General features: G+C 33.8%; 1 protein-coding gene across 1 annotated transcript in view; it reads left to right on the forward strand.

Annotated features, from left to right (window-relative positions):
- The first annotated feature begins 4,500 nt into the window (after nucleotides 1-4,500).
- The window catches only part of GSG1 (germ cell associated 1), an 81,589-nt gene continuing 65,513 nt past the window's right edge, over nucleotides 4,501-20,576 (forward strand). Inside the window, exon 1 of the mRNA XM_074269129.1 lies at nucleotides 4,501-4,603. The gene's annotated coding sequence lies outside the window, so the exon portion shown is untranslated. The remainder of the gene's footprint in view (nucleotides 4,604-20,576) is intronic.

The following is a 20,576-nucleotide window of genomic DNA, read 5'->3' on the forward strand; positions in this document are numbered from 1 at the left end:
AATTTAAAAGGCAAATAGGGGGTTACCAAGATAAGTCAGGAGATAACCATCTGGGTACCCTTAATAAATTCAAGTCCATCTGGCTTGGATGAACACTATACATGGGTATTGAAATACCTGGTAATGTGACTGCTTTGAAAAATCATGGAGAATGGGAGAGACATCACAGTTCTGGTAAAGGGCAAATTGAAAGTCTTCAAATGACAGTCAGTAAGTTTGATTTCAATTTCTGGGGGAAATCTAGAAAGGACTATTAAAGAGATGGTTAGTGGACATCTAAAAAAAGAAATCAGTGACTATAAAAACTAGCATGGCTTCATTAAGAGGGGTTCATCCCAAGCTAATCCTATTTTTTTGAGGAGAGAAAATATTTACTTAACGCATAAATTGGAGACATAGTATGGTTATATTTCACCTAGATTATAGCAAAGCATTTTATAATAATTATTATACTTGAAGAAAAAAAGATAATTTTTTTTCAGCAAGTTTCTCTGATAAAGATCTTATTTCTCAGGTATATAGGTAACAGAGCCAAATACTCAAAAATAAGAAATGTTCTCCAAAAGACAAATGGTCAAGAAATATGAACAAGCAGTTTTCAGAAGAATAACTCAAAATTATCAATAGTCATATGAAAAATTGCTCGAAATCATTAATAATTTTAAAAAAGCAAATTAAAGGACTCTGAGGTACCACCTCATACCCAACAGATTAGCTAAGATGACAGAAAAGAAAAATGGCAAATGCTTGAGGAGATGTAGAAAAAGGTATACTAATGAACTATTGATGAATCTGTGATCTAGACCAACTAATTTGGAGAACAATTTGAAATTAAGCCCCCAAAAGCTATAAAACTGTGCATACCTTTTGAGGTTACTACTAGACTTTTACCCTGAAGTGATAAAAGAGAAAGGAAAAGGACCTATATGTACAAAAACATTTATATCACTATTGTCAAGATAATCAACTAAGAAAGATTCTGATAGATAATTTTGATTAAGACAATGATCCACCACAATTTCAAAGGACTCTGAGTGAAAAATGCTACCTTCAGATAGAGAATTGATGGATTTGCAGTGCAGATTGAAATTTTTTTCTTTATTTCTTTTTCTTATATTATGGGGGATTTTTTGGAACATATCTAATATAGAAATATATTTTGCATTACTTCATATGTATAACAGTTATATTTTTTATCTTCTCAATAAGTACAGTAAAAGAGAGGGAGAAGATTTTCAACTGAAAATTGAATAAAATTGAAATTTGAAAAAATAATTTTTAAAAAGTTATCTACTTTCAATGCCTCCACATCCTCTCATTTCCAGCTCAACCTTTTACAACAGGGTAATTATCTATGTGGATGGAGAAAAGACATATATGAGAAAGATTGTGAAACTAGAAAGGACAAGATATTGAATATGTGGGGTTAGTGCAAATAAAGAGTCAAGGATGATACTAACATGATGAGCCTGAGCAGCAGAGAGAATGCTAGGCAATACTAAGATAGCTGAAAAGAGCTTAGTGTTTGGGGGAAAAGACAATGAATTTTTTTTGGACCATATTCAATTTGTATCTATAGGCTATCTAAATTTGAAAAGGCAGGGCTGAAGCTCAAAAGAATGACTAATGATGGATATATAGATCTGAGAATCATAACTAGAAAAATCCCTTTCACATTGTAAGTACTTAAATACTTATTGATTAATTAACTAGGTGACAATACAATATTTTAAATTTGGAGCTGATTAAATAGTTAGATTAAAATAATAGTCCTTAAGGATCCAATTCTTGTAGAGAAAGGGATCAGGATATCAAAGGGTACACAGGACAGACAAATCAATCTAGCAGAAATAGCAAGAGAGAGATAGGAGGCTACGGGTACCAGCAAATCAAATGACAACTAGCATCACCAACTTGATCACCACTTTCCTTAAGACCTTAATGATTGCAGCCCAGAAATATAAAACCAAAAGCCTTGGCAAAAGCAAAACTTTTAGCCCAGTACTCTCAGCCATCATTATATGATGTGATCCCTGTACAGATACAGTATGGCTACTGCTCCTCAATATAATAAAGACCCGCCAAAAAATAAAAGTTCTTTCCATTAAAGTTCTTGGTATTATCAAAGGCTTCAATTTGAGAAACTCAAATTATTTCATCAGTGGAAATGACATTAATGAATAGGTACAGTAATAGACATTAACATTTGTTTTGCTGCTTAATCGAAGGACTGTGGGACTTTTCCATCTGATTTGTAGCAAAAACTTTTAGTAGTTATATTCTCCTGCTTAGAATTGTTCCTTTTTTTATTTGTATCCCCAAAGATTAGCTCAGTGCTTTGTATATAGTAAGCACTTAATAAATGCTTCATTCATTTATCTTGATAGCAATTATCTATTAAAATACCTCAGAGGTTGATGTCTTTAGCCCCTTCCTGTCCAACATTTTTATTAATAACTTGAACAAAGTCATAGATGGAATGCTCATCAAATGGTTAGATAATACAAAGCTGGGAGGAATTGTTAACACACTGAATAACAAAATCAGGATCTTGACAGATTAAAGCACGGGGCTTAATTTTATGAGATGAAATTCAACATAGTTGATGTGATAACATCTGTAAGGCTTTTTATAGACTTTTAAACATTATAGAAATGCTAGCTATTATTATTCTCATTACTACAGACAAGATCATACATGATTCCCCAAAATTTCTAAATATAGGATGGTGGAAGCATTGGTTACACAATAGATTGTCTAAAATACCTCTGGAGTTTTTAGTAGACCATAAACTCAATATGATTCAACAGTGTGATAAGGTAGTCAATTATAATAATTAAAACATGAGTTGGATCAGAAAAGGCAGAGCTTCAAGAAAAAAGGGGCAATAGTCATCCTGTGCTCTAACCATTCCACATGTGACTACTATGCTATGGTTTAAGTATATTGTCAAAAAATTGAAAGGGAAAAATAATTGAAAGGCCATAATCAAAAAAGCAAGTTTCTATAAGAGATAAAACATGGAACCATGGTAAAATGTGAGCATTGATTTTGGGCAAAGAAAAAGATCAATATCTTTCAGAGACTGAAGCAAAGGAAGGTAAAATGGAGATAGCTACTGGTAGCTAGTGTTGAATAGCTTCTGTTTTCTCAGTAACGGAGGCAAGGATCTCTGCTAAAGAGGAAAGGACTACTTTGAAAACTTGAAGTAATAAGATGTGATTTGGAATAGCTACTGTGAAGAATAGGATAAAAAAACAAATTAGTGAGGAATAAAGGGTTGCCAAGTAACATTGAGGGCCCAGTTATAACTGAATAATATAAAGTTAGATTTTTTTTGTTCATTAGTAAAAATTATGTCCTTAGCTCTTCTACTTTTCCCTTACATTTAAAAGAAATCTTTGAAGTACATATGAAGTACATATGAAAATTCCCTCATTAGCCACATCAAAAACCAACAACTTTCATTATGTATTTTGAGTCTATCACCACTCAGTCTGGAAGTAAGCAGCAAGCTTGATCCATGATACTTGAATTTTTATCATTGCATGGATCATAGTTCTTAAGTTTTTCAAAGTGACATTAATTTTAATGGACCTAGTCAGCATGTTGTGTGACTTCCTTAGATATCATTCAGCAGGTTTTAAGGAAGAGAAGATAAGCTGGATTGTAAGAGCAATAGAGGGTCAGGGTTTAGCAAGGATTAGTGGCTTAAGAGCAAAAGGGTAAAGGCTGAAGTGCAGTGTAAAACTGAATTGATTGACTAAAGAGACAGGTGCAAATGCAGGAATGTGAAATAGAAGATGAGGTTAGAGACTATTAGAGCAGTGGAACTGGAGACCTTAGATATCTTGGTAAGAACAAAGAATGGAAGATATAGAAAGGAGAGAAGGATTCAATTATGCTATTATGTGCTAAGCACTATACAAAGTGCTTTACAAATATTGCCTCATTTAATTCTCAATAATAGCCCTGTAAATTCTCCCCATTTTACAGTTGAGGAAACTGAACTCAACATGAGTTGTGACTTGTTCAAACACAGTTAGTGTCTGAGGGTGAATTTGAACTCAGGTCTTCTTGATTCCAAGCCCAGTACTTCATCTACTGTCCCCCTCAGAAAAATGGGACAGAGGGAAAGATGGAAGGAGAGAAGATTTGCTGTTAGTGGGAAGAGTTTTAGAATTTGGGATCATGGAGGCAAAACATGGAGTGAGGATGAGAACGAGATTACAACCATCCCAATATGTGACAGAGTTGGATTAAAGGTAGAAGCCTTGGAAATTGGGGTGATGGTGGGCTAGAAGGACAGGATGTTTGAGGGAATTTCAGTATGTGTACTGAAGTGCTCAATAGAGAGGGGTCAGGATAGAGAGGAAGATTATATGCTAGGAACTGAACTATTTAAGATAGAAGGAGAAATGGTTCAAGGGTTAATGGATAACCACAACTAGGATCTGGTTAGTTATATAGATGCAAGGAGTAAACATCTTAGGGGGAGAAGTTGCCAAGTAATTACAGGAGAGAGAATCTGAAAGTAGTAATGGACAAGAAAGAGTTTGCTTATACTTCCTCTTGGCTGGTGTTTTGGGAGACATGAGATAAGGTAAGATATTACCATGGAGAGTGGCCAGATGTACAAAATCTTTTGAAGACTGCCATGTTTTTAAGAGTGCAAGAAGCTGGAAATAATATGATACAAAGTCTATTAAAGATAGAGCAGGGGTTTTAGAGGCTATCTGCTTTTAGAGGCCCAGTGAAGAACCCAAAAAGACCGTGCTCTGAGAAGCAATAAAGGATAGAAGCACAAAGTTGAGGAGAAAACTCACTTTGCCTTTTTAATTGCACTTTTTTTTTTTGCTATATGGCTATATGAGAAAGTGCTGGCTTGAGAGAGGCTGGCACTCCAGTGGCAGTCGCAAAGACCCAGGCTCTGCTATCATAGTAAAATAGAATGATGGAGGAGTAAGTGAGCATTCTGATTAGCTGTATGAAAGATGTGAGGAGTGTTCAGGGACGACTAGCACCTCTGGTGTGAGGGCTGATGAACCCCTCTTGAAGGCTGTTTATCTATCTTTGGTGTCCACCTGGCACTCAACTCTCACCTGTTACTCCAAAAGCTAAAGGATAGTCAGCAGCCATACTCAGGTAAAACTACTCTCAGCAGGCTGGCTAAACCAGGTCGGGAGTAATGGACAGGTCACAAACCCATTAGTGAGTTAGGGGGAGGTCTACCCTAAGCATGTGAAGACTTCCCCTAGCAGAATGGGTAGATGAGAACAACTTGTTTCAATGAATGCTGAAGCAGATGTGGTGGAGGTCTCACAACTGAGATCATTCACTGCATTCTGTATCACCAGGACTCTCTCTCTCAAAGACTGCGGGACTGATGTCTCTGTGCAGCCTTGCTTTATTTAAATCCAATTCATGTGCTAGTCACAACATCATTTGTCGACATTCTCAAAAATGAAGGATGAACAACAGGATCTTGAGCAAGTCCTAATTTCCCTACCTAATTTCCCGAAACTTTAGTTTCCTTTTCAATAAAAGGAAGAGGTTGGACTAGACGGTTTCTGAGGTGTCTTATAATTTTAAGTATCTAACACCAAGATCCCTGGAAAAAGTAAAAGTCATCAAAAGGGAGAGTTCTTTATTCTCTAGTGACCAATGTCATTCCCCTCCTTAGGTACCCTTAATCCTGATTAAGTCTAACAAACATCAGAGGTTCCTATGAAAAGTGGAAGACCATAGAACTGGGATGAAAAGGCGTCTCAACAGTTTATGTGCTCAACTATGAGTCCTTCCAGTTTTGCGTTTCATTTTTTTTATTAAAGCTTTTTATTTTGAACATATATTCATGGATAATTTTTCAACATTGATCCCTGCAAAACCTTCTGTTCTAAATTTTCTCCTCTTCCTCCCACTCTCTCTCCTAGATGGCAAGTAATTCGATACATATTAAATATATTAAAATATGTTAAATCTAATATATGTATATACATTTATACAATTATTTTGCTGTACAAGAAAAATCAGATGAAAAAGGGAAAAAGAAAGAAAAAAAAACAAAATGCAAGCAAACAACAACAAAAAGAGTGAAAACTGCATTTTATTTTTGTCAGATAACAAAGATAACGTAAATATAGCAGGTCAGTTAACATAAACCAATTTCCTTTATAATAGGAGTTGACAATTCTTTTTTCCTGGCAATATAGATAAGACAAATTCTGATATTCCCATTAGAAACATCAGATGGGAGTGGGGAGAAAGAAAATAAAAACTAATTTCAAATATACTCAGTAAGATCCTTACTGTGATTCCCAAGCTAAGAAAACAAGATACCCCACAATTGAACAGATTCAGATACACCCAGAGTTGTGGTTCTGAGCCAGATTACAAGTATACTCACACACACACATATGTATGTATATGTACAGTGTACATGTGTATATATATGCACACAACAATAAAAAAACATATCTGTGTGTGTGAGATATCATCTCTCTTCTAAATCAAAGTAAAGGCAACGAGTATTCTTTCTGCTACTTGCTCAGACCAAAAAACAAGGAGTGTCCTTTCTTAGAGTAGGGCCTGGAGACAGAAGGGAAATCTCTTAAATCTCATTCCTGACTCAGCTTATGACTCAGTGGGTGACCTTGGGCATGCTATATGAAACTTCTGTGCGTCAACTCATTATCTATAAAAGTCGTGATGATAGTCTTCTCTAGTTCTTTGAATGGTGCAAGACTTTATTAACTGGTGGGTATAACAGCATATAACTACAGATGAAAGACATTTATAAGGATTGAGCTTTGTTCTTAGTTGTATGCTTTGTTCAATCTGCTTTAATTAACAGGCAATAGGGTTTCTACATCTTCCCTTGTCCAAGCTAATTCTTTGCATCAGTCTCAAAGTTTCTGGTGGTCCAATTGTATATTTCTCCCATGTCCAATTTCCATTAGTTCCAAATGAGCTGCATTTTCCACAGTAAATGTGTGTCTGAAATAAATTGTATGTAAATGGATCTTTTGGTGTTGCCAATCAATTTACTTTTTAAATGCACTAGAGGATCTTGATTTTTCTAAAAATCCTATTGTTAATTTCTGTTTGGAAGCTTTTATTGCATCCAGTCAGTTCTTCACGACCCCATTTGGAGTTTTCTTGGCAAAGATATTGATAACCTATTGCCAGTTAGGCATCAATCTCTGACACGATGGACTTAGGTATAACTTGGAGATGTTTTCTCATAACATAACTCTAGCATGTGTTTCAACTGAGTAAAATCCTAAAAATGTCAATATTTAACATGACTCAAAAAAGAAATTTCAGGCTTTTGGTTCTAACCAAAATAATTATGGAAATATCAATACTGAACTTGGTTTACTCTGATTTCCAGGAGCCTCAGCTTCCCTACAAACACTTAAGCTAGTAAGACTTGAATATAATACAGGTTTTATTGAACTTGACCAAACAAACCATGGCTTGGGCTCATCACAGTTGAGCCCATTAACTGATTGTTGTTCTTTCTTTGTTTTTAAAGAAAACCAATGACATCACTTTTGAGCGGTGTCTTGATTTGTGCCCAGATTATATTTAAATAAAGCAGAGTTGTCCAAAGTTATTAGCCTTCTTCTTACTTCCAGAATCATAAAAGTCCAGTGGCAAGGCAAAAGTCAGGATTACTGGCAATGACCTGGAATATAGTAGATGATCTTAGGGTCTTCCATGTCTGATGTAGCTCTAAGCACTCCACAACGCTTGCTTCAATTGCCTTCATGACCATTGCAACAAATTGTTCTCATCTGTCTGTTCTGTCAGGAGTGTTCATGTGATTAGGGTTGGTATCTGTCTAACTCACCATTAGGTTTAAGATCTGTTTAAATGTGCTTTAGCCCATATGCTATGATGGTTTTTTATTGTGGTATAGTTTCTCGGAGCAACAGGTGAGAAAGTTGGTTACAGGTGGGTGATAAACTGTTGGATAAAGAATTCTTCTTTGGAACTATTCTAACCATTTTGGAGAACAATCTGGAACTATGCCCAAAGGCCTATCAAATTGGGCATACCCTTTGATCTAGCAGTGTTTCTACTGGGCTTATATCCTAAAGAGATCATAAAAAAGGGAAAGAGATCCACATGTGCAAAAATTTTTGTGGCAGCCCTCTTTGTAGTGGCAAGAAACTGGAAACTGAGTGGATGCCCATCAATTGGAGAATGGCTGAATAAATCATGGTATATGAATGTTATGGAATATTAAGAAACAATCAGCAGGATTATTTCAGAGAGGCCTGGAGAGACATGAAATGATGCTGAGTGAAATGAATAAAATCAATAGAACATTGTACACAGCAACAAAATTATATGATGATCAATTCTGATGTACATGGCTCTTTTCAACAGCGAGATGATTCAGGCCAGTTCCAATGGTCTTGTAATGAAGAGATCCATTTACACCCCCAAAGAGAGAATTGTGGGAACTGAGGGTATATCACAACATAGTATTTTTACTTTTTTGTTGTTGTTTGCATTTTGTTTTCTTTTTCATTTTTTTTTCCTTTTGATCTGATTTTTCTTGTGCAGAATGATAATTGTGGAAATATGCATAGAAGAACTGTACATGTTTAATATATATTGGATTATTTATCATTTGGGGAAAGGGGGGAAAGGAAGGGAGAAAAAAATTGGAACACAAGGTTTTGCAAGGGTGAATGTTCAAGACTATGTATGTGTTTTGAAAGTAAAAGCTTTATATAAAAACAAAATTCTTCTCTGTTTTCCAAAGGATCCCACTTTCTTTTCAGATCTATACAACTTAAATGATTCAAAATGCTACCAAAGAGATGAGTCCAGATGGCTCCTTAGTGCATGTGGCTCCCTGATGTGCTAATCTCTAGTAGTAGCAATGGTAAGGGTTGCCTTGTGGCTCGTTTTTCATGTGTCCTATTGTGACACCAGCTCCTCAGGTCACAAGATTCCCTAAGAGCATTCTTAAACCCTTTTTGCTTCATAGACTGGTGAAGATTTTATAAATGTATAAAATAAAATACATAGGATTTCAGAGAAACTAATTATACAGAAAGAGAGTATCACAATATTTTTGAAAACCATTTTATGGACCACGTTAAGAACCCCTGTGTATAAATATATACATATTCAGATTAAAGTCTTTTTATGATCCACATGCCTTTCTTCATTGTTGCACAATGGAGAGAAGAGTCAGAAATTTTGGGGTCAAATCTCTCATTTGATACACATAATCTTTGGGAACATAAGGAATCACCGGACCTTTCTGGGCCTTGGTTTCTTCATTTGTAAAATGAGATTTGTCTAAGTGGCATCTTCAACTCTTTCCAGCTTGGTAACTATGATTCTACACTTAGAGCAGATTCTTTCTTGCATATGTGATCCAGACATCCTTGATGAAGCCAGAAGAGCCTTACCAGATCACTTCTCTGAATGGCTGTTAGGCATGAATCATTTTACAAAATAAAATCATTACCTCTTTTATCTTTTGTGTAAATTCTACATAATCAAATATACAATTGGAATTACACAGGGGAGATCTAGCTCTTGGTACATAATCTTCTGGATGCCTATACACAATGTGTAGACAATATTTTACATTTGTTGCTTCCATCTTTCCTTCTGGATCACAAATTAGTCTTTAGTAATTTGTGTTTCTCTGAATTCATTTCAATGTATTGTTTCCCTTAAATCTGTCACATTTACAAGAATGAATAAATGATGTATTATGGGTCTCAAGAGGACTACATAATCTTAATTTCTACTACTTCCTTATATGGCAATATACTTGCAAATGGCAAAGCAAATGCTACATCATTCTCCCATATCCAAAACTAAGCTATCTCTGGTTAGATGACTCTAATTAGAGTTCTCCCATGTCAAGTGAAATTTGGATAGGATAGTGCTGATCTCTATTTCTTGACTATTTTGCCATGTTCAGCGGATGATAGTTTCTAAAATCTGAGATTTTTCATTGATGTTGGCTTGTCTATTTTGTTCTTTGTGAAGCTGTGATTTTGTGTATTGTATTAAACTTTAAGGGTTTGCTTTTTTTTTAACAAAAGGAATCATATATTTTTGTCATCCATATATTTATTTTTGTTACCTTTAGTCAGAAAATATGGTCTTCAAGTGTCTACTGTGTACCAACAATTGATACAATCTTCCAATGATTTTTCACAGAACTTTCATAGCTCTCTCAAGTCAGGGTGGTGATGTGTAATGTCTGTTCTTAAATATATTACTTGATAACCGCTCCATTCTTTTTATCTTTAATACTATGACAATGGCTGTACAATTTTGTTGCTTGCAAGTCCTGACATATTTTTATACTTTCTGTCAACTATTGTGGGAGAATACATTTATTCATGAATGATTTTGACAGATACTAACCTGAGCGTGATGATGCATAAATATAATCAGTTCCCAAAAGAACATGGGATGAGTTTTCAAATAAACATCACCAATAAAGATGGGTAATTTTATCTTCATTTGATTTCATCAGTCTCTAACCTGTAACCTTTCTATGTTTCAAGAATATGGTAGAGTTAGAGGTAGGTACAATTAAACCTCGCACCTATCATTTTTTTTTTTTAATTCCAAAGTGCAATAAACCCATCAATAAGTGAAAAAGAAAAATTGAAGAAAACTACTACAAGGTGATTTTTATTAGGAAAAAAACTGCAGAACAATTCATAAGCCCTTGTCACTCTCCCCCCTCCAAGGTGAGGGCAGAAACTTTTGGACTTAACCCCTTGTCAGTCTCCAGGAAGACCTCCCTCCCACAGCATTATTTTCTTTGTGTTCCTGATACTCCCCCTCTTACCAGCTTTCCATCCTAAGCCTTTTGTTTGCCTCTGGGCATTCTTGCATCCCTTCTGCGATCTCCAGTTTTAGGCACAGATTTTTGGAGTTAATCTCTTGGATTTTTTTTTTAATTCATTTTTCCAAATTATCCCCTCCCTCCCTCCACTCCCTCCCCCCGATGGCAGGTAATCCCATACATTTTACATGTGTTACAATATAACCTAGATACAATATATGTGTGTAAATACCTTTTTCTTGTTGCACATTAATTATTAGCTTCCGAAGGTATAGGTAACCTGGGTAGTAGTAACAATTTACATTCGCTTCCCAGTGTTCCTTCTCTGGGTGTAGTTATTTCTGTCCATCATTGATCAACTGGAAGTGAGTTGGATCTTCTTTATGTTGAAGATTTCCACTTCCATCAGAATACATCCTCATACAGTATTGTTGTTGAAGTGTATAGTGATCTTCTGGTTCTGCTCATTTCACTCAGCAACAGTTGATTTAAGTCTCTCCAAGCCTCTCTGTATTCCTCCTGCTGGTCATTTCTTACAGAGCAATAATATTCCATAACCTTCATATACCACAATTTACCCAACCATTCTCCAATTGATGGACATCCATTCAACTTCCAGTTTCTAGCTACAACAAAAAGAGCTGCCACAAACATTTTGGCACATACAGGTCCCTTTCCACTCTTTGGTATTTCTTTGGGATATAATCCCAATAACAGCAATGCTGGGTCAAAGGGTATGCACAGTTTGATAACTTTTTGGGCATAATTCCAGATTGCTCTCCAGAATGGCTGGATTCTTTCACAACTCCACCAACAATGTATCAGTGTCCCAGTTTTCCCACATCCCCTCCAACATTCATCATTATTGGTTCCTGTCATTTTAGCCAATCTGACAGGTGTGTAGTGGTATCTCAGAGTTGTCTTAATTTGCATTTCTCTGATCAGTAGTGATTTGGAACACTTTCATATGAGTGGAAATAGTTTCAATTTCATCATCTGAGAATTGTCTGTTCATATCCCTTGACCATTTATCAATTGGAGAATGGTTTGGTTTCCTATAAATCAGGGTCAGTTCTCTATATATTTTGGAAATGAGACCTTTATTAGAACCTTTAACTTTAAAAATATTTTCCCAATTTGTTATTTCCCTTCTAATCTTGTTTGCATTAGTATTGTTTGTACAGAAACTTTTTAGTTTGATGTAATCAAACTCTTCTATTTTGTGATCAATAATGATCTCTAATTCTCCTCTGGTCATAAATTCCTTCCTCCTCCACAGGTCTGAGAGGTAGACTATTCTCTGTTCCTCTAATCTATTTATTATCTCATTCTTTATGCCTAAATCATGGACCCATTTTGATCTTATCTTGGTATATGGTGTTAAGTGTGGGTCCATATCTAATTTCTGCCATACTAATTTCCAGTTTTCCCAACAGTTTCTTCCGAATAATGAATTTTTGTCCCTAATGTTGGTATCTTTGGGTTTGTCAAAGATTAGATTGCTATAGATGTACCCTTTTTTGTCCTTTGTATCTAATCTGTTCCACTGATCTACCGTTCTATTTCTTAGCCAGTACCAAATGGTTTTGGTGACTGCTGCTATATAATATAGCTTTAAATCAGGTACACTTAGACCACCTTCCTCTGACTTTTTTTTCATTAGTTCCCTTGCAATTCTCGACCTTTTATTCTTCCATATGAATTTTGTTGTTATTTTTTCTAGGTCATTAAAATAGTTTCTTGGGAGTCTGATTGGTATAGCACTAAATAAATAGATTAGTTTGGGGAGTATTGTCATCTTTATTATTATATTCGCTCGGCCTATCCAAGAGCACTGAATATCTTTCCAATTATTTAAATCTGACTTTATTTTTGTGGCAAGTGTTTCGTAATTTTTCTCATATAATTCCTGACTATTCTTTGGTAGATGGATTCCCAAATACTTTATACTCTCAACATTTGTTTGGAATGGAATTTCTCTTTGTATCTCTTGCTGTTGCATTTTGTTGGTGAATATAAGAATGCTGAGGATTTATGTGGATTTATTTTGTATCCTGCCACTTTGCTAAAATTCTGAATTATTTCTAATAGCTTTTTAGCAGAGTCTTTGGGGTTCTCTAAGTATACCATCATGTCATCTGCAAAGAGTGATAGTTTGATTTCCTCATTTCCTACTCTAATTCCTTGAATCTCTTTCTCGGCTCTTATTGCCGAGGCTAGCGTTTCTAGTACTATATTGAATAGTAATGGTGATAGTGGGCAACCTTGTTTCACTCCTGATCTTACTGGGAAAGGTTGCAGTTTATTTCTATTGCATATTATGCTTACTGAAGGTCTTAAATATATGCTCCTGATTATTCTAAGGAATAATCCATTTATTCCTATACTCTCAAGAGTTTTTAGTAGGAATGGATGTTGGATTTTGTCAAATGTTTTTTCTGCATCTATTGAGATGATCATAGGGTTTTTATTAATTTGATTATTAATATGGTCAATTATACTAATAGTTTTCCTAATATTAAACCAGCCCTGAATTCCTGGTATGAATCCTACTTGATCATAGTGTATTATCCTAGGGATGATTTTCTGAAGTCTTTTTGCTAATATCTTATTTAAGATTTTAGCATCAATATTCATTAAGGAAATTGGTCTATAATTTTCTTTCTCAGTTTTCAATCAACCTGGTTTAGGTATCAGTACCATGTCTGTGTCATAAAAGGAGTTTGGTAGGACTCCTTCATTCCCTATTTTTTCAAATAGTTTATATAGCACTCTTGGAATTATTTTAAGGGAAACTCCATGCACAAAGTATATTGTGACCTGAATAAAATATGAGATTTGGTGCTGCTAAGTCCTTATTCTTCCCAATGTTTTCATTAGTTTCCTTCACATTCTTGATCCTTTGTTCTTCTAGATGAATTTTGCTATTATTTATTCTAGCTCTATAAAATAATTCTTTGGTGGTTTAATTGATATACACTGAATAAGTAAATTAATTTAAGTAATATCATCATTTTATTATGTTGGTTTGGTTTACCCATAAGCAATTTCTCCAAATATTCAGATTTGTCTTTATTTGTGTGAAGAGTATTTTGTAATTGTGTTTATATAATTCTGTGTGTATCTTGGTAGACATTCAATTTTTTTTTATATACTGACTGTAGTTAATTGAATTCTTGTTGAATTCTACTGGTAAAACAAAAATGTTGATGATTTTTGTAGGTTTATTTTATATCTTGCAATTTTGTCAAAGCCTTTTAATTGTTTCATCTAGGTTTTTAATTGAATCTCAAACATTCTCAAAGTAAACCATCATATCTGCAAAAAAGTGATGATTTTAGCTACTTTTTGCCTATACTTGTTTACTTTTCATATCTTATTACTATAATTAGTATTTCTAGAACTATATTGAATACCAATATAAGTATAACTATAATAAGCTGATATACTTGATTTACCTCTGATCTTACTGGTTCTTTCCTATCAAAGTGATGATTCTGTTTTCAGTTTCTAGATATTTCTTTATATCTAAAAGAAAATTAGTAGCTTATTAAAAGAGACATAAGAAACTGAAGAAAATAACACCTTAAAAATAGAACATACCAAATGGAAAAGGAGATATAAAAATTTACTGAAGAAAAGAATTCCTTAAAAAGCAGAATTGGCCAAATAGAAAAAGAAGTACAAAAAAGTTCAGTGAAGAAAATAATTTCTTAAAAATTAGAATTGAGGAAGTAGATATTAATGACTCCATGAGTCATTGAGAAACAATAAAACTAAGTCAAAAGAATGAAAAAAATAGGAGATTTGAAATAACCCATCAGAAAAAAAGTAACTAGCCTAGAAAATAAACCAAGGGGAAATAATTTAAGAAGCATTGGACTACCTGAAAGCCAATGAAAAACTGAGACATCTTAAGGAAAATTGCCCCAACATTTTAGATCCAAAATATAAAATAGACATGCAAACAATCTGCCATTCACCTTCAGAAAAAGATCCCAAAATGAAAACTCCCAGAAATATTATAGCCAGATTTTATTATTCACAGATCATAGAGGTAACAAGTAGCCAGAAAGAAAAAAATTCAAATATCATGGAGCCAGTCAGGATCAAAAGAGATTTAGCAGTTATCATGTTAAAAGAGTGAAGGTCTTAGAAATGCAAAGGAGCTAAGATTATAATCAAGAATAATTTATCCAGCAAAATTGAGTGCAATTCTTTTGGCAGGAGGAAGAAATGGATGTTTAATGAAATAGAGGACTTTCAAGCTTTTCTGATTTTCCTGATGAAAAGAACAATGCATAGGAAAATTGACATTCAAACACAAGACTCAAGAGAAGCAAAGAAAGATAAATATGAGAGAAATCATAAAGGTCTTAATACGTTTAAACTGTTCAAATTCCTTTATGGAAAAATGATACTTGTAACTCCGAAGAACTGTCTCATTATTAGGGCATTTAGAAAAAGTCTATATACACAGAGGACATGAGTGTCAGTCACTTATGTTAGGAAGCTCTTCAAATGAAAAAGAAGAAATGAAAAAGAGGGATGTTCTGGAAAAGGGGAAAAGGAGAAAAAGACTGGGTAAATTTTTTCACATAAAGGAGGCAAGCAAGGGAGAGCTTTTATAGATAGGGAAATTGAGGGGGGGTGGCAGCCAGTGATTGAACCTCAGTCTCATTGGAATTGGTTCAAAGAGGGAAGAATATGTATATATATATGCATATATATATATATATATATATATATATATATATATATATATACACACACACACACATATATGTGTATGTATGTATGTATGTATGTATTCACTCAACTAGGCATAGAAATCTATCTTGCTCAATAGGTGAAAAGGAAGGAGAAAGGGATAAGAGATGTGAGGGAGGGGAGGTGATAAAAGGGAGGTGGATTAAGGAAATTACAGATCAGAAGCAAAACAAAGGTTTGAATAAAGACAGGATAAATAGAAAGATCAAGAAGGATAAACATAAGAAAACAGGTTGAAGAGAAATATACAATTAGTAACTATATAGTAACTATAAATGGGATGACCTAACCCATAAAATGGAAGCAAATAGCAGAATAGTTTAGAAACCAGAACCAATGTGTTGTTTACAACAGGCACACTAAATAGAAAGGTACATACAGTTGATGTGAAAGTCATTCCTTTTTTTAATTTCATGTTTTTCTTTTGGAGATCATCCTAGCATAATTGACTGACATTCATGCCCTCTGTCTATGTAAAGTCCTTCTAAATACCTTAATAATAAGAAAGTTCTTAGGCATTACAAATATCATTTTCCCATATAGGAATGTAAACAGTTTAAACATATTAAATCCTTTATGATTTCTCTTATGTTTACCTTTCTTTGTTTCTCTTGAGTCTTGTGTTTGAATGTCAAATTTTCCATTCAGTACTGGTTTATTATGCTTCAGCTGAAGAAATAAAAAGAGGGTAGCAGGGGTTGTAATCATGATCTCAGACAAAGCAAAAGCAAAACCAGATCGCTTTAAAAGAGATAATCAGGAAAACTACATTTTGCTAAAAAGTACGATAGACAATGAAGTAATATAAAAAAAAAATTACAGCTAGTTTCTCTGATAAAGGCTTCATTTCTCAAATATAAAGGGAAAAAGAATAAAATTTATAAAACAAAAAATAAGAGTTATTCCACAACTAATAAATGGTCAAGAGATATGGACAATTTCCAAAAGAAGAAATCAAAGCTATCTACATTTATATAAAAAACTGAAAATTAAAACAGCTCTGAGCTCTCACCCCACACCCATCAGAAATGACAAATACTGAAGAGATTGAGGTAAAATAGGTACATTGATAAATCACTGATAGAGTTATGAAGTAGCCCAATCATTCTGAAGAATAATTTGGTGCTATGCCCAAAGAGTTATGAAATTGTGCATACCTTTTGACCAGAAATGCCACTACTAGGTATGTATCCCAAAGATATTAAAGGAAAAGGAACAATATATGCAAAAATAATATGTTTTTGTGGTATTGCACTTCTTATGTGAAAAGATGCTCATCAATTGAGGAAGGGCTGGACAAATAGTGTCAAATGATTGTAATGAAACACTATTGTGTTATAAAAAATGATGAGGGGATAGTCCATAAAAAAGATGGGAAAACCTATATGAAATGATGTTAAGTAAAGTAAGAAGAACCAGGATGTTATTGTCTAGAGCAACAAATATATTGTAATGATGATTAACTCTGAAAGACTTCACTATTCTGATCAGTATTTTAATATATTAAATAATAATATAATTAATCATTTAAATCCAAGACAATTCCAAAGGACTAATGATGAAAAAAAACATGAATTGATGAATTCTGAATATGAATTGAAATATAACTTTTTTTGCTTTCTTTCTTTTTTTATATAATACAGCTAATAAGGAAATAAGTTTTGCAAGATTTCACCTGTATAATGGATATCATTTTGTTTGACTTATCAGAAGTTGCAGAAGAGTGGGAAGAAGTCATAAAAATATTGTTTTAATTTTAAAAGAAATTTTAGAAAATTAGAAATAAAAATTTAAAGATTTTAAAAGAAAAGAATGTTTAAAATAAATAATAAATTGGGGGGGGGTTGAGAGAAAGGTTTTAATTCTTATAAATGTATACTGTTGTTCTTCACTTTCCAAATTCTTCTTCATCTGGGATATCTCATGTTCAGGTTTTTCTATTTAGTTATGAAATCTTTGTTTAGTTTTTATTTTGAATTTTTCCAGAATTCTCTGAGCACAAATTATTATTTGTTTTTGTTTTTAGCAAAATTGTCATCTTGCTTTAATCCTTAATAACAAACTTGAATTTCATACCACTCATCTTTCCTTGATACTGGTTCCTAGGACATCAGCTTTCTTTAACCCAACGGATAATTCTTCTCTCTTGTGCATTTGACATATTTATGGCCACCTAGTAAACAGCTGCAGTAAAAAATAAATTTTAAAAATAAAGTTAGATAAATTAATAAATAGATAGTTATAGAAATAAAAAACATAAAAAGGAAAGAGAAACAGACAGAGAAGAAGAGAGATGAATGAATAAATAAAATGATGCTTCTTTTCTGATTATATCTTGATGGTAATATTCTTATATAATAATGTTGTGATTTAACTGATTAACTGATAATGAAATTAGGCTTACTATTTTCATGATTCAGGACAATCGCCATTCCTAGCCTCATCTTTGCTTCTTTATGTTGATTCTTTGAAAATAGCCTCTTGAAGTCCAGTTTACATTTATCACTTCTATATCCTTCCAGCTGAACCTTATAATATAAAATTATTCTTTCTCTGTTTATTATGTGCTAATGCTGATTTTTAAAATATTTATTTATTTATTTAATCTATCTATCTATTTATTTATTTTGCTGAGGTAATTGGGATTAAGTGACTTGCCCAGGGTCACACAGCCAGGAAGTGTTAAGTGTCTAAGGCCACATTTGAACTCAGGTCCTCCTGACTTCAGGGCTGGTGCTATATGTACTGTGCCACATAGATGCCCCTGATACTGATTTTTTTTTTCATAAGACTATGGTAATCTATGGTACTAAACAATTGTGTCTGTGGTGTTGTCTTTCCATATTTTCTCTGTAATCATTTATCTTTCAAATCTGTCTTAGCAGGATACTCTCATTGCCCTTCTTTAGTTCATATACAAAAAGATCTTTTAGGTTAGAGTTACTTAGAACAGTGTTAAAATTACCTGGAGTTGTGTTTTTCTGAACTGAGATACTCTGCATATTTTTGCTTTATCTAGTACTGCATATAGGTCAAGTGTATATTCCATGACATGGGAATTGCTAGATGTGTCTCAATATCAGTCTATCTGTCCTTTAGAATATTACCCACTTGGGTCCTTCTGACTTTGCTCTCAGGTTGTCATTACTATTTTGGTTTGTCTTGATTGTTTCTTTTAACAGTCTTAATCATATGCTATCTATCTACTCACATCACAAACTTAGGTAGTGATTCTTCATTGTGCTGAATGGTCTGGCTCACCTTAGCAAATATCTCAGCCCAGGACCAGCTTTAGCATCATTACACAATCAATATGCAACTTTCAGTTTTTCTGTTCTCATTGACCTCATAAATACAGAATAAGTCCTCTGACAATTTCTACTAAGTTACACAATTTGTCCAGCCCAGATACCTGCCAGCTTTCCAGGAATTCTGTAACATTCCCTCTAAAGTCAGGAGTGTGTGTGTGTGTGTGTGTGTGTGTTTGTGTGTGTGTGTGTGTGACAGAGACAGAGTGAGAGAGACAAAGACAGAGAGACAGAGAGAAACAGAGACAGAGAGAGGGAAGGAGGGAGGAAGAGAAAGAGAAAGAGAATTTCACAATCTGCTGTTGATTTTCTTCCTAATATTGAAACAGCCCTCCATTACTTGTGTAAGTCCAGACATCATAATTACTTAATTAATACTAATTAAGCGATATATTGTTACCTTGAAGTTACAGTTAGTGACTGAAGGTAAATGAACTGTATTTCATTTATTAAAATAAATCATAGTATATTTCAAGGTGTAAGGAAACTTTAAAACCATCTTGCCTAATTTCTTCATCTTAAAATAGGAAAGGCCCAGAAGTGATTTGCCCAAGACCACCCAAGTAGCAACTGGCAAGGGCATGATTCAAATCCAAATTTTTAAGTCAAAAATTATTAACATCAAATTTTTAAATCAAAAATTATTTACATCATTGCTGCCTCTCTTCCTAAGTGATTATGTTTGGTATAACCTATATCTACAAATCCCTAAAATACTCAAATAAAAAGTTTAAAATCCAATCAAGTCTATCATCACAATAGTAAATATAGGTTTCCATCCAGTCAAAAGAATTGGATTTCATATATATTTTTCATTTAACTAATACATCTATGAGTTTTAGAATGCTGAACTTGGAATTAAGAGACCTAAGAAGAATGAATGAATAATGGATCACATATTAAGTAGTTGATAAGTGCAAATAACTGTGATAAGCTGGGGAAACAAATAAAAACAAGTAAGATAGTCTCTGCTGTCCAGGAGGTTACATTCTAATAGATGACACATACAGAAGCTAAAGTTGGAAAATAGGAAGAGTCGGGGAGTAGCATGATGGGATCAATGCCAGGTGAGATAAGGTACATGCTCAAACTCCAGAGTCTAAAGTCACAGGGTGAAGCCTTCAGTTCAAAACAGAGGTGGAGGCTAGTGAGCAGATAGCATGACATGGAGATGGCCCTCACCTATAAACAAGAACAAAATGGTACTGGAGCAGAATTTGAGGAATAATCCAATGGAGTCATTACTCACCAATTTGGATTCTTGATGCTGAGATCAAACAATAGCAGTAAAGACTCAATTAAGAACCAGCCAGATAGGATAGATAACAAGATGGATGGAATCAAGATATAGATTTTCTTATATACAATTTTTTAGGGCAGCATTCATAATCTAAACATTATTTAAAGTAATATTGTATGAAACGAAGAAAATAAAGATGGCTTTAAATAAAGACAGGCAGTAATATAAAAAATCGTATACTTATTGGAGAAAAACATATATTCTTAGTTATAGGAAATAAATAAGGGAATTACATCTAAAACTATCTGGTCTCAGAAATCTATCTGTCAGATCAACAGGGAGGAGAACTTTCCCATCCTTTGGAATCTTCCATCTTCAGCAGTTAAATTTTTTTTTTTTTTTTTTACCAAAAGGA

This window comes from Sminthopsis crassicaudata, chromosome 5, assembly GCF_048593235.1.
Source record: "Sminthopsis crassicaudata isolate SCR6 chromosome 5, ASM4859323v1, whole genome shotgun sequence".
In the NCBI taxonomy this organism is placed as follows: domain Eukaryota; kingdom Metazoa; phylum Chordata; class Mammalia; order Dasyuromorphia; family Dasyuridae; genus Sminthopsis; species Sminthopsis crassicaudata.